The sequence below is a fragment of the Equus asinus genome, chromosome 19, assembly GCF_041296235.1.
Source record: "Equus asinus isolate D_3611 breed Donkey chromosome 19, EquAss-T2T_v2, whole genome shotgun sequence".
NCBI lineage: Eukaryota > Metazoa > Chordata > Mammalia > Perissodactyla > Equidae > Equus > Equus asinus.
Window position 1 is genome coordinate 13,728,093 of NC_091808.1, and position 15,292 is coordinate 13,743,384.

Below are 15,292 nucleotides of genomic sequence, written 5' to 3' on the forward strand. Positions count from 1 at the left end.
GCCTAAAAAGTTACTCTGTGATGTCTCTCCAAGCATATTTTGCCAAAAAGTTACTTTCAACTTCATAATAAAACAATTTTCTATTGGAAGTGGAAAGTTTTCACAGTTCTCTTGGGAAAATATTAGATTTAGGGATTCTTAAAATTACATAGGAGGGAAGCTCAGTTATCCTGTTTTTAAAAAAAATCTAAGTCGTAATAACCCATTTATGGATCCGTAAACAATGTTTTGAATTTGTAATAAAAGACTTCAAATTACAAGTGGTGGTTTTTGCAACTACATGAGGAAAAACAAAAGCTCCATAACAGGTTACACTCAAACCTGGTAGCAATTCAATTCCACAACCAATACTGAGCTCTTAATGCATATAAAGTACCATGCTAAATATGATAGGGGCATGTAGATGAGATCCAATCTTCACATTCACAAGTTGTCACTGTCTCAGAAGATAAGGCAAGCACAGGTACACATGGATGGGCTGCAGGGTAGAATAGGTCCCGCATGGTAAGGGAAGGAGATCAGAAAATATTGCCTGCGAGAAATGAAAATTGAAGCAGATTTTGTGAAATTTGAAGTCACAAAATTCAAAATGACAATGATGATGATCATGATAAATGGAACAGAAGCAGCCAAAATAATAATGAATGTTTCTTAAGGTATTACTCACAAATTCTATTAATAATCCTATGACGATCATGGGATTTAATCCTCGGAGTGACATTAAGAGAAGGTATAATCTCTTCATTTTGGGGACAAACACAGCTGCAACCTAGTGTTTAAATAACTTGCCTATAGCCACACATCTGGTAGTGGAGGAGTCAGGATTCGAACTCAGATTTACCTTGCTCCAGAGCTTGAGCATTCACTTGTGTCATGACTCTGTGTCTTGGTCTAATGCTTCTTCTCTTTTCTCTGTGTGTCCCACATTCCCCCTGTTCTAGGTCCTAGGATCTCTAAAGGAAAGAACCTGGCCTGCCTTACTCTGTTCTAGAACTACCGCTCCAGTAGTCATAACAAAAGTTATGTTAACGTTGACAATGCTGATGAAGTAGAGGTGACCCAACAAGGACTAAGGTGTTACCAAGACTGTCCAATCCAATCACAGAGCCAAAGAGTGGTCCCAGGGCCCCCTGAAGACCATTGCAGGTGGGAAATTTCTTCCATGTGTGATAGGCACCCTATGCTCCTTGACCCTCTACCTACATCTGCTAAGAATATCTTTCACTCAAAGCCAGGTGAATTGGGAGTCAACTAGTAGTGAACATCCCACCAAATGAAGCTGAGTCCATTAGTTTCAAAAACTTAATTTAAGGGAAAAAACTACAAAAAAAATTGCCATATTCTCTGAAGTGAAACAACTTGTATTAGAACATGAATTCCATTGAAAGTGTGATGTCTTGAAGTTCTGCCCAGAGTTTTGATGTGCTAACCATAAAAATCTTTAAAGAGTAGAGATTACACATTGTGACTGTGATAATTTAGGCATTTCTTTTCGGAAATTTTATTTTAAGAAATATCCTTGAAATAATCTTATTCTACTGTAGCATTCTGGTTGGAATTTTAAAAGAACAATAAACTTATTAGCCTAAGAATTTTGTCAAAATAAAATCTAGAGGCTGTTCTGAAGAATCACAATATTTGATTTTGTTCTTTGAAGATGCTGAGGCCCCATTTCTTCTTTGATGGGCACTTCCCCATAGGTACTCATCTTATTTATTGATTGTGGAAACTTGAAGGTCTTTTGGTATTTGGTGTTATTTTTATGTGATTCTATTTCTTTATCATTTAATTGTTTCAGCTCAGAATTTGCCTATGGGCCTTTTGAGCTGTGACAAAACAGCTGGTACATGACAAGTTGCCAGAGTTAACAGCCGCCTGTCACGCTCTATTTCCAACTGTGACACCAAAGATGAACACAATCCCAGTTTTAAATGGACCCATTTCTTTAACCTCAGAAAATTGTCTTCATGCCTTTGAGCTGTCAAGAGGAAAAGAACATATCTACAATAATCTATACCTAATTTGTCATCTCGTTAATGTTTGTTTCATATTGCCTTTTAGCAATGAGCAAAAGGTCACACAAATTAAAAATACGGGTCTGAGAAGCATTTGAAGAATAAAGTTCATTCTTAAGGAACTGTGTGAAAAGTAAGGTAAATTTTAAGGGTAAAAAGATGGACACCCCATCTAATAATATCCAGGACAATGAAAAATTGTAATACATTGAGCAAAATACTATATTTCTTCGTTATAAAGGAGACAGTGCATAGAAGAAAGTGGCAAAATTTTAATGGGTATTTATATTATCCTATTCATCTTGATATTTAAATAAAAGATTGCCCCACCTGACATGTTAAAAATAACCAAATACATACAATACCTCATACATGTTTAAAGATTAAAGTTCAAAATTTCTAATATTTTACTTTGGTATTGGGGGGAATTAAACAACATCAAAACATATTCTGAGTTTTAAGTATGAACTAAAACTTCTATAAGAATGAAAATAATGTTTTTCATACAAAAAAATCATACTATCCTCACTATATAAACAGATAAATTTTAGCAACATAGTAATAAAGCAAAGTTAGAATTTGAGTGATGTAGAAATAGAAAAAAAGAAGAAAGGACAATAGGTAAATTATAAGAAAACAAAAGAAAAATTGAATGAGACAAAAAGATACGATTAAACATAGCAGTGATTTTAAAATATTATAACTATTTTGGTTTAAACTTCATATTTAAAGTTTAAAACACACAAATTTAATGATAAAGAAGAACGCCCAGTTACTATTATAAGAACTACAGCTAATTCAAAATGGCCCCAAAATAAAAATAACGATGAAATACAAGAGGAACAGAAAGACAGGAAAAAATAAAATAAAAGAGCCAAGACATAAATTAGAGAGAGAAAACATTCCATCATCAAAAGTGTTTGCCTATACTCATAAAAAGCACATAGCCATGAACATTTAAATTCCAATAATATAAAATCAAAATGAGAGGTTTATATGACTTGTCCTAGATCACAGAGTGTATAAATTATAGAACAAGAAGTTAAACCACATTTTCTGTAGTTAAAACCCAGTATTCTTTCCATGCTGCTCAAGTTTCCAAAATATGGCTAGTACTGGACACCTGGAAATTAGATAAATGCCATTTACATGAATTCACATGCAACAGTTTAAGGCTTCATGTTTAGCAGGTCCAGCAGCAACCTATGATCATTGTCAGAGATTGCAAAGACTGTCACCACTACTGGGCTCCAGTGCAAAGGATGAAAATTTAGCCCTTGAGATCCATTCACCTTCTTCCTTAAAGTCCTCCAACTTCCTCTCCAAACACCCTCGCCTCCTAGTCCCTGTCACCAGGCACACCTGTGACTATCGCAAGGTGTACTTTCTAGCATCCTCTCCTTTGCCTTTACTCCATGAAGAGACGTTCTAACGTTTTGCTCTTCTCCAGCACATCTAGTCACGGAGGGACTCTCAGAGCTAGCTAACTGGCAGTACTGCACTGCTTTGGATCCTCTGCAAATTCGAGACTCCTTACCTTAATCAAAAGGTGCAAAAGAGAGCCTGAAAAGCTGGGAAGAGAGAAGTCACCATCCCTGGCGTAGCCGAGGGAGAGACTTTGTCTTTCCTGTGCTCAGTATATTAAAACCACAAAACAAAGCAGAAACAAATTGCCCTTCACTCCATCCCTTGAATGTTCCAACAGGTAACTCTTTCAGTATCTAAAATAGCAACCCCCATCATTCTAGACTCTTAACTGTTAAGTTCATTAGTATTTATTATTTAAATGTTATTTGTTTCCAATGTTACATTATATATACATTGTTTTCAGCTATCTGTCTTCCCCGATCATATAGACTACATAAAGGCAGGGATTGTTTCTGTTCTGTTCACTATACCCCCAGCAACCCAGAACATAAAAAAGAGACAATAAATATTGTAGAAGGAAGAAAAGAAGGAAAGAAGGAAGGGAGGAGGGGAGGAAGGAAAGTGAAATGAAACAAAATGAAAGGGAATGATGAATCTTAATTTTAGCATTCCTTTCTGGAACAAGAAAATTTTACCCTCCGCACAAAACTAATGATTCTTATTTTTGCATAATATTTTGCCATGCTCTTTTTTAACAATTAAATTTGTTTTACATTTGAATATCTTTCTCAATACTCACCTAAAAAGGCATCAAACCTAAATTACTTCTGTAGTTGAAATATTGCTACCCCTACCAAGCAATCAGTTCCTTTTTACATGCTTCATACATAATACTAAAGAATATTTCAAAAAAGTAAATTAACTTGAAACACCATAATTATTGACATTTGTCCTCCAGATGTTTAAGCAACCACTAAGATATCCTTTTAGACTTCCTTATTCTCATACACTTCAGGTTAGCTGTGTTCACGGCATGTAAGTTTACATAAGAACACAATGCCTCTGTGTAAAGGATCAGGGAAGCACACAACATTTGGCAGGTAGCCTTCAATTCAGTTTTTTAGCTATTTGTAAAATACAGTAAACTTGAATTTTCAAGTAGAGACAAGTTAAATTGTTGAGATTTACATACCAGAATGTTTTCCAGATAATACTAAAGATATCACTTAGCCAGTTCTTTTACCAAGAGAAATTCGGATGCTTTATGAAATGATCCAATTAGTTTTCCCAATATCTCTACTAAATATCCAATATCAATAATTCACCTTAAGACATGGAATACGTCTTAAGGCATCTTTCTTTAATGAATGTTATTTACCTGGCCTATATACACTGAATAATATATCATCTATTATAACCAGATAAGGTCCTTTCAATCAATGCATTGATCTAAAGTGGTTCTATAAGTTAATACCTAATGAAGAAAATAAGATGTTAAAAATTGCTGGGATGGTAAGCATATGCAGATTCACGGGAGATGGAAGGGAACCCTGAGCTCCTGATGAGGAACTCAGGGCTTTCAATATCTTGATTTCAGCCTGTGAGGCACTGAACAGAGAGCCCATCTAGGCTGTGCCTTGACTTCTGACCTACAGAAACAGTGAGATAATACACGGGTGCTTGGTTAAGCCACTACGTTTGTTGTAATTTGTTGTGCAGCGATAAATAACTAATACAGATCGCCAACCAGGTTATTTAGAATGCATTGCGTATATAGGTTGAACCACATGAAATTTCTGATGTTTGACCATTTTTGACACAGAAAATAATGGCAATTTCATAGAGTTCAATGAACCCTTATCCTGATTAGTTACTTCTTTGTGGTTATAGGCCTGAGACTCTCACAGCTAGAGGACACCTGCAGTTGCCTATCGTCTGACTCTCTCCATAGGTAGTTCATATGGTAGTTTCTTTCTGTAGGGCCAGCAAGAGAACCTCTGACTTCTTCCATAGCCAACCTCCAAACTCTCTTTTAAAGGACTTGCCTGATTAGATCAGGCCCACCAAGGTAATCTCCCTTTTGATTAACTAAGAGTCCACTGACTAGGGACCTTAATTAAATTTGCGAAGTCTTTTCATTTTGCTTGTTCTATTGGTTAGAAGCAAGTTACAGGTCTCACTCACACTCAAGGGGAGAGAATTAAGCAAGGATGTGTGCCATAATTTTAAATGACTTTCTCTTATGAACTGGTGAATTTGTTAACAAAATGTGGCTAAGAAAATGGTCTATAATCCATTATCCAGAAAATCAAAGTCTCTCTAGCTCTCTGTCTCTCTTCATTGTCTAGCTGCTATTTATCTTACCTTGCATATTCTAAGCAACAGATTTTTCCCTTGCATGATTTTGTTAACTGTAAATAATTCTCATTCTTTTCTTGTTCTTTATTCATTATCATAAAGTCCTTAACAATTTTGTTGTTGAGGTACATTACTTTTGCCAATATACGTTTTGACAAATGCCTGAGGCTACTTCCTTGTGCTCAGAGGTATTTTGTCTATTTACATGACTATGGGTCTTTACATTGTGTTCAAATTGCTTTGGTGTTCTCTCTTTCTTATTCATTTATTCAAGAACCTACTATATGTCAAGGGGTGAGGTAGATAAACATACATATTCAAGTGTAGGGCTTATAAACTCGTGGAGGAGATAGATATTTGTCAAATAATCACACATAGGTAAATTCTGACTGTGACAATAGCCACCCAAAAAGAAAAAAGTCCATAGTTTTATATTTGGATGACCTGACCAAGTCAGGTAAATTCACCATATTTCCCTGAGTCAGGGATGTTTGAAGTAGGTCTGAAAGATGAGGAAGGCTGAGGCTAAGCAGAGGGAAAAGAACATTCTATGTACAGGGCGTTGCATGTACTAAGGTCCTGTGGTGGAAAGGAGCATGATAAGGATTAGGGCCTGAGAGAAGCCCTGCTTAGCTGGAGAGGAAAGATTAGTACAGGATGAGACTGGCAAAGAAGTTAGGGATGGGATGATGCAAGGCATATTAAATTCTATTATCATTCAGAGAGCAATAGGAGATCATTGAAGAGTTATAGCAGGGAAAGTAGTGTGATTGGATATAGTTTTGTGCTGGGTGGTGGAAAAAAAATAAAAGACTTTTAGGGTGGCTCTGCTTAGAACAATTAGGAGGCTATTCAAGGTGCTAAGTGAGACATGGCAGTAGATAGAACCAGGATAGAAGCAATGAGATGGACAGAGGTGTACAATTCCAGAGGCATTTATGAGGCAATATAGATAGACTTAGTGCTGGATTGGATGTCCAGTAATCAATCATCCCAGTTTGCCTGGAACTGATGGAGTTCATGGGATGCTAGATTAGATGAAGGGCTTTCAGTGCTAAAACCAGGGAAGTCCCTGCCCAACTGGTTGCTATAAGAGAGAAAGTGAATTATGATTTTATCAGACTTGAAAGTGAGCCTGGGGGCCAGTCACATGGCCAAGTAGTTAAGTTTGTGCACTCTGCTTTGGCAGCCCAGGGTTTTGGTGATTCAGATCCCGGGTGCGGACATGGCATCGCTCGTCAGGTCATGCTGAGGCAGGGTCCCGGATAGCCCAACCAAAGGACCTACAACTAGAATATACAACTATGTACTGTGGAACTTTGGGGAGAAGAAGAAGAAGAAAAAGAAGGAGATTAGTAACAGATGTTAGCTCAGGTGCCAATATTTTTTAAAAAAAAATTAGAAAGTAAGCTTATTCATTTTGGCAGAGGGAATAATCTCCAGAATTTAACTCCCAATGAGGAGAAATATGGACACACCAAGTGATTTCGTGAGTTAAATGATGAACATCTTCCAAGTCTACAACTTCTCAGGATTTTACTGTTCAACCATTTAGTATTCTCTTATATGTGAACTACCATTCACTCATTCGTTCCATCAATATTTTATGGATCATCTATTAAACCTGTGAAGCCGACGTTCTAGTTGGAGTTGGGAGAAGGGAATAGTCATATAAATAAGTAGTATGTCAGATTGGGATAAGAATTATGGGAAAAGATTTCCCATGATGAGGATTTCCAAGAGTGATATGGTTGGGTGGTGCCTTCTCCTTTCGGTGTGCTCAAGAAAAGCCTAGCTGGGAAGGTAACTTTTGAGCAAAGATGTCTGAAGTAGGTGAGAGACTATGTTTGTCTACCACATGGGGAGGGGCATTCAATTAGAGAGAAGAAAATGATGCAAATTTCTGAGGCAAGACTCTGTCTGGAAATTTTAGGGACTGCAAACAAGACCCAGAGTGTGGCTGGAGCAAGGGAGCAAAATAAGATTCACAGGACCTGAAGGAGGTGATGGAGGTGATGTGTGTCGAGACCGCACAGTTAATTCCTGATGAACTGTCTTGATGGAGGGCAACACCGGTACAAATTAATCTAGATAATATTCTTTTTAGTAGTGCCAATACTGCTTGTCTAAATTTTCTCTATACCTGATTCTTGAGGATGCGGTGAATTATTTCTGCCTTTTCAGCTTTGTTCCAAAGACATATTTAATGTGTAAGATGAGTCATTTCTTTTCTCTCTCTTTTTCTGTGTGTATGTATGTTTAAGATGGCAGAAAGGGGACAAACATTTACTTAGAACTTCTACAAGCAAGACACTATACTAAGCATTTTTCATGAATTAGAATAATTATTAGATTTTCACAATGTTAGAACTGAATAATCTGGGAGTCAGAAGATACACAATGGCATACAGAGGCACACTTGCAGAGTAAACTTTCAAATTCTGATCTGTCTAACTTTGAAATAAACGATGCTAAAATGCTTGAAGGAGAGTCAGTGAATAAGGAGAGCTCACTTTATATATAATTATATATTAATATTAATACATATTTATACTATATAGATATAAATATACATGCATTCATAAAATGTACATAAGGTGAGATAGAAACCAAAGACATTGTCAGATTAAAATGAGATTTGGTAGAAAAGTCTTCCAGATGAATTTAGAGGAAGTAATAAAATAAATTTTAAAAACTTATTAGCTAAAAAACTAGAAAACAAGATTCTTTTCATGATATCAATGGTCTGAAATGGTCCAGAGGTGCAAATCAAGGAGATTAAGGAACAAGGGTGGAGGGTGTCCTAAACAGATTAACTCCGAAAGGCAGAAGTGTGGTTTTGGGACTCGGTAGGGTAGTAGAGGTTCCAAGGGAGGGTGTAGAGAGAGGGCTGCATGAAGGAAAGGGGAAGAAGCACAGAGCTGTTTAAAATGCTACAGAAGTCACCTAAACTGACAATACTCACTCTCCAGAACGGCTTCACCACAGTGAAATCATGAAAATCTGCTTGAGCTGTTTTGGTTGGAATATTCTGAACACTATGACCTTTCTAAGTGAATGTCAGGTGCCAATGGCATTTCTTCCAGCTGAGCACCACATCTGGATTTGATAATTAACATGTCTTTATCTGTCACTGTTCTAGGGCAGTGAGTAGCACCAGGCCTTTGTGACGTGTTAGCCTTCTAGTTGGGAATTTAAAATACCATGAGGGAATTTCCCATCAGCTCTCCACGTAGCACATCAAGACATAGGGAATTTATTTATCATCTGGCTATTCACTAAGAACCTGACAAGAAGCTTTGCAGAAAATCAAAATGGAAAGAATATCAAATTGTGGTGGAGGGGATGCTCTGATATGAATCCACAAAGTATACATTCCTGATTTGTTTAAAGAAAATGAAACTGTCTGCCTCCAGGGCTCCTGAGACTGTGGTGGGGATGGTAGCTTCAAAGAACGATGATCACAGCTCCACGGTTACCGTGATGCAGAAACCGACTAGCTTGACAAGAAGAAAGCAACTATCTTTCTGTGAGATAAAACAAAAAATTCTAGTAACGAAGGCTAACACTGGAACTGGATTTTAAATTATGTGGTGTAATCTGTTCCAGGGGAGGTCTTTATAAACAAAACAGAGTTTAATACATCCGTGAGGGCAGAGGTGTGGCTCTAACATAAGGCAGACTGTAAATTAGTTGACTATTGTAGGTTTTTTCCATGACCAATTTAGATTTAATTATCGATGATATAAAAAACCCAAATTAATGTATATGATAAGCCACTTTTGCTCATTGCATTGACCTTGTTTGTGGCTCCCAGTTGCCTACAATTTACAGTTACATTTCCTTAGCATGGGCTCACATCCTAACTCATTTTTCCAAGCTTCTAAAAACTCCCAGCTACACTTATCCACTCTATACTAGCATTCCTTACTTACGATTAGTTCTTCTTATTTGTATATTCATATCTGTATCTTGGTAGTGTTAGCTATTCAGTTTCTACTCCATGATATTGTCTCATCCTCTACCCTTTCCATTATTTGTACTTCAAATCCCAAATTCCAGGTTACCCCCTTGCGGAAGGTCCCTAATTCCACACTGTCTATAAGTTTGTATAACCCTCCTCTATATAATTTCTTTTCATTGTGTATTTTGGATATCTACACATCTCTCTTGATAGTACACTGCACGAAGGCAAAGACTATACTTTACTCATCTTTTAATCATCGCATAATAACCCTAATGCATACACAAATGTATGCAATATCATGAAGATTTTGAAATAGTGTTTTATTATACATGTGTATTCAATATGCCTACTGAAAAGTTCTTTCAGACCTACTCCTGGACAGCCCACATCAATTGGCTGGTGAGTCACGGATTCTACTGTGGAAGTGTCTCTTGACTTTTTTTTATCTTTTCTAATGTTACTATCTAAGCCAAGACCTCCATAATTTTTACCCAGATTTTTGAAATAGACTCTTAACTAGTTTCCATGCCTTCAGATCATCTTCTTTCCAACATAGCTTTTACAAGGTAACCATAGTTATTATTCTTAAATGATCTGGATATACCATGTTCTTTCTCAAAAAAAAAAAAAAAACCAAAAAAAAACAAGCAACAACTATAGACTTTGATGCGCCCTCAGGCGATATTCAACCAAGAATGAAGAATGATGGGGGCTGGGGACACAATGAACTGAAAACTAAAAGTCAGCCTCTGACAATAAGTCAGAGTCTGGATAGGGCTTTGCTGACATCCAGACTGCAATATTTCCATAAGAACGTGGTCAATGCTCAAATTAGCACATAGACACAGCCATGCTAGCACCACAAACACGACTGAACATTCCTCTCTTCTGACCAATATGGCTGGTAACTGCGTCTTTTCATTACAGCTCCAGCCCCACTTTAATCCTCCCACTTCAGGGGCACATTTATTGAGATATCCCAGCAAAAACCACCCCTTCTACTCGACAGTGTCTAATTCAGAACTGGCTCTGGCTATCCTAATTCCTTCCTAAGTCTCATAAAAAGTATCTCCTTAATCCCCCTACCTAGTCACCCTCAAATTTCCTCTGGGATGTATTCCCTATTACTGTAGCACAATTAATAAACCAAACTTTGTGTGACTGTAGGAGAGCTCCTGATGGACTTTGTTCATCAAATCTCAACAGAACACGCTAAGAACTTTTCAGTCACAAGTTACAATTCCCTCCTCCATCCCAGCATGCTTCTCTTTCCCACGATGAAAATCGTTGTCGATAATCAGAGCTAATACTGATGGGAGAATTTTTCTTAAGGGTATTGTTTCAAGGCAGAAACTGTAGTAAATCAGTACCTCTATAGAAATAGTAAGCAAAGTATTTAAGATACTTCTTCCTCTGTTTAAAAGTCTACGTTTCTATCCCCTGGGCATAGGTCTTAAGCCATCCTCACACCAAAAGGATGCCCTTTCCCCAAGCATACCCTGTGTATTCTTGTTATGTGATATTGCCATGCACATTCTCTAATTTAGCAATTCCATCACCAATTCTCTGTGCTAAATCTCTCTTTAAAGCCCAGCCCGACTCTCATTTCTTCTGGGAAATTGTCTCCAGGACCAACATTCAGAATGAATCAACTTCTCTTCTCCCATAACACTTCTTCTAGACTCCCATAACACTCGAACTTGTATTAAACTTAACCGTGTATGCATTTCTTTCTCTCTCTGGAGTATGAGCCCTTTGGGTTTTATGAGTCTAGATTTTTTTATTCCTCATGTCTAACACCATTCCTTGAAAACAGAGTTCCTCAATATATGTATAATTGATTTGCTTCAGAGGCACTGGCCCTATGTAACTGAATTCTCAAGAAACTTGTTAATAATCCAGGCTTCCAAGTGAGCATGTTAATGTAGCAGTCACGTCTGGCTTAAAAACTAGAGGTGGTAGCTTCTCAAGCCATTTTTGATGAGCAAGTTCCCCAAGGAGGCCAAATTATAGATCTAAATATTACCACTGATCACCGAGTCACAAAGAAGATGGAATTTTATGGAAGAACAGTTCCAATAGATTGTACAGACTTCTCCCACGCAGGAGTATTGCTGCGGACATAACTGTTATAGTTAGCAAAAATGAAAGTATCTGTTTTCCTAAGAAAATTAGTAATAATGTTCTTGCTCTTTGGTCCCCTACCACTCTCGAAGTTTGAATACATTAGATTGAACCACACAAAATTTCCATTTTTTTGATCAAAAATTGTCAAATATCATCAATGCCACATGGTCCGAACCAAGCCATACCTCCCAACTCTACACTCTGCTGTGACAATTGAGTTGAATAGATTGCATCTTCCTTTTGTTTCATTTTACTTTGCATGGTGCGCTCTCATCATGAAGAGTGGACTTGGTTGCCCCTGGCCTCCTTAGCAACAGATATACACATCACTGCATAACGGGAATTCTTCCTGCAGGTGAATCTTAACCATTTGCTATTTATTTTTTCTGGTTTCAAACTGAGAGTCATATTTTTTTGACCTTGGCCTTCATTGTATTAAGACTAAAACAACCAGACCGACTAGAGTACAGTACTATCTTTAGAGACTTTTACCATATTGCTTCTATCTATGACTATATCATTAAAGCTTAGAAATTGGATCTAACCATCATGCACAATGCACTTTGTTGCAGTGAATCCATCTTAGACTACTGCCAACATAAAATAGACTTTTTCTAAAATATCAAATCAGGGTTGTTCTGACTAAGAATCGCTCCACAAATATGTTGATCTCACAGCGTGGATACTGATTAACAAAGTTAAGAACAACTTTCAGTATATTAATCTAACATAGTTGATAATATTTTTTAAATCCTTTCTCTAATAATAACATTAAGCAGTAAAATTTAATTGTGGATTTTATTTACAAATTTTACTACCTAGGAAATATTACTACCTAGAAAATCAATTACCATCTAGGAAATTGATCATGCTTTGGTAACTTAACATTTACAGATTTCTTTGGTATCTTACGTATAGATTTCCCTTTTTTTTCCATTTCTCTCCCTTTTCCTCCTAGAAATCCTTGGCTTAGGCATTTCAGTTTACTTTTCCATTAGTAATAACTACAAGTTGAGGGCGACAGCAAAGTTTACACAGGCAAGCGTGTTGATTGACAAAAGAGGGAGTTCTAAGTCACAGGTTGACGGAAAACATATGAATATACAAATATACCTGCAAAGATAAAAGATGAGATTTTTTTAAATTTGTTGTTTTTACTGCAGTAACATTGGTTTACAACATTATTTAAATTTTTAAATTTCAGGTGTACATCATTATATTTTGATTTCTATGTAGATTACGTCATATTCACCACCCAAAGAATAATTACAATCCATCACCACACACATGTGCCTGATCACCCCTTCCACGCTCCTCTCTCACCTCTTCCCCTCTGGTAACCACCAATTTAATCTGTTTCTATGTGATTGTTTGTTGTTGTTTTCATTTGTTTTTTAAGGAAGATTAGCCCTGGGCTAACATCTGCTGCCAAGCCTCCTCTTTTTTTGCTGAGGAAGACTGGCCCTGAGCTAACATCTGTCCTCATCTTCCTCTACTTTATATGTGGGATGCCTACCACAGCATGGCTTGCCAAGCTGTGCCATGTCTGCGCTCGGGATTCAAACTGGCGAACCCCAGGCAGCCAAAGCAGAACATGCGAACTTAACTGCTGTGCCACCAGGCCAGCCCCTTGTTGTTGTTTTTAAAAGACGAGATTTTTAATCACTGTGTAAATACGTGTGCTGCTAATAATATCCCAGCTGCCCACAAGACACATCAGCTCTTTTTTAAGTCTATTTAAGGTTTGTTGAAGAGTATGCTAGTTTTTAAAAAAAATTAGTTTTAGATTTACATAAAATTTGCAAAGACAGTACAGTGTTCCCATATACTTCACACCCAGTTTTCCCTGTTATTAACATATTACATTAGTATTAGACATTGGTCACAAGTAATGAACCAATATTTATACATTATTATTCACCGAAGTCTGTACTGTATTCAGATTTCCCTAATATTTACCTTATATTCTTTTTCTGCTACAGAGTCTCATTCAGGATACATTACATTGAATCATCATGTTTATGCCTCCTTATGCTTTCCTTCATTGTGACAATTTCTAGAATTTTCTTTGTTTTTGATGACCTTGACAGTTTTGAGGAATACTGATCAGATATTTTTTAGAATGTCCCTCTATTGTGATTTGTCTGCTATTGTTCTCATGATCAGGTTGTAGTATTTTGGGGAATAAGACCATAAAGATAAAGTGCCACTCTCATGATGTCATGTCATTGATACATAGTTTGTCAGATTTCTCCACTGTAAAGTTACTCTTTTATCCCTTTCCCATACTATACTCTTTGGAAGAAAGTCCCTATGTGAAGCACACACTTAAGGAGTGGGGAGTAAGGAGGGGGCCTCCTTGAGGGCGAAGTATCTACATAAATTATTTAGAGTTCTTCTGCATGAGAGATTTGTTTATTCTTTCCCATTAATTTATTTTCCCCATATAATTAAATAGTCTAGACTCATGGCTATTTATTTTTATGTTGGTTAAAATCTAACCCTACTTTATTTATTTTGTTGCTAAAATTGTTCCAGCTTTGGCCATTGAGAGCTCTTTCAATCGCCTCCTGTGTGCCTTTGACGTATCCCCATTCAGTTTGTTTTGGAGCACCTCACATTTTTGGCGTTGGAACATGCTTCAGGCTCATCTTTTAGATTCCCTGACTCAGCCCTTGAACCAGCCATTTCTCAAAGAGTTTCTGGTTCCTTGTATTGGAGAATGGTATTAGAAAGAAAGATACAAGCGCTAAGTGTGCTCATTGCTACTGAAATATAGTTGCTTTTAGGCCTTAGCTGAAAGAACAAGGAAATAAATGCGTGTATACTAATCCATGTACTCACACACATCTATAAATATTTCTATATCTATATAGACATTTTTATATAGAAATATCTATATCTATATCTATGTCCATTTAGTTAATTCCCCAATTTCAGTATACAGGAATAGAGGTTAGAAAAAATGTTAACTGATAGCCTCATGAGAAACGACTTTACCAAATAAAGTACAGTGCTTATATACATTTACTCTGGTCTTCGTTTTATAGTCTCTATTCATTTCCAAAATTGCTTAGTACCTTTTCCCCCAGCCTCTTCAGAGAAGTTACTTAATGCATTTGTAATATAGTTCCAAAATTTCGTCATAGTCTGACTTCTATCCTGAAATCCTCCAATCTGCTAAATGGTCTTTTAAATATGCATATGTTAAGGTTCATTACTTTTTCTGTAAAGTTTTTGTGAATTTTGACACATGCCTCATGTTATGTGCCCATGATTATGGTGTCATATGGAATAGTGTCACTGCCCTAAAAAATTCCCTATGCTTCACCTATTCAATTCTTCCTTCTCCCCAAACCCCTGGCAACTACTGATATTTTTATCCTTTCTATAGTTTTATCTTTTCCAGAATGTTATATAAATGGAATCATATAGTATATAGTCCTTTCAAACTGAT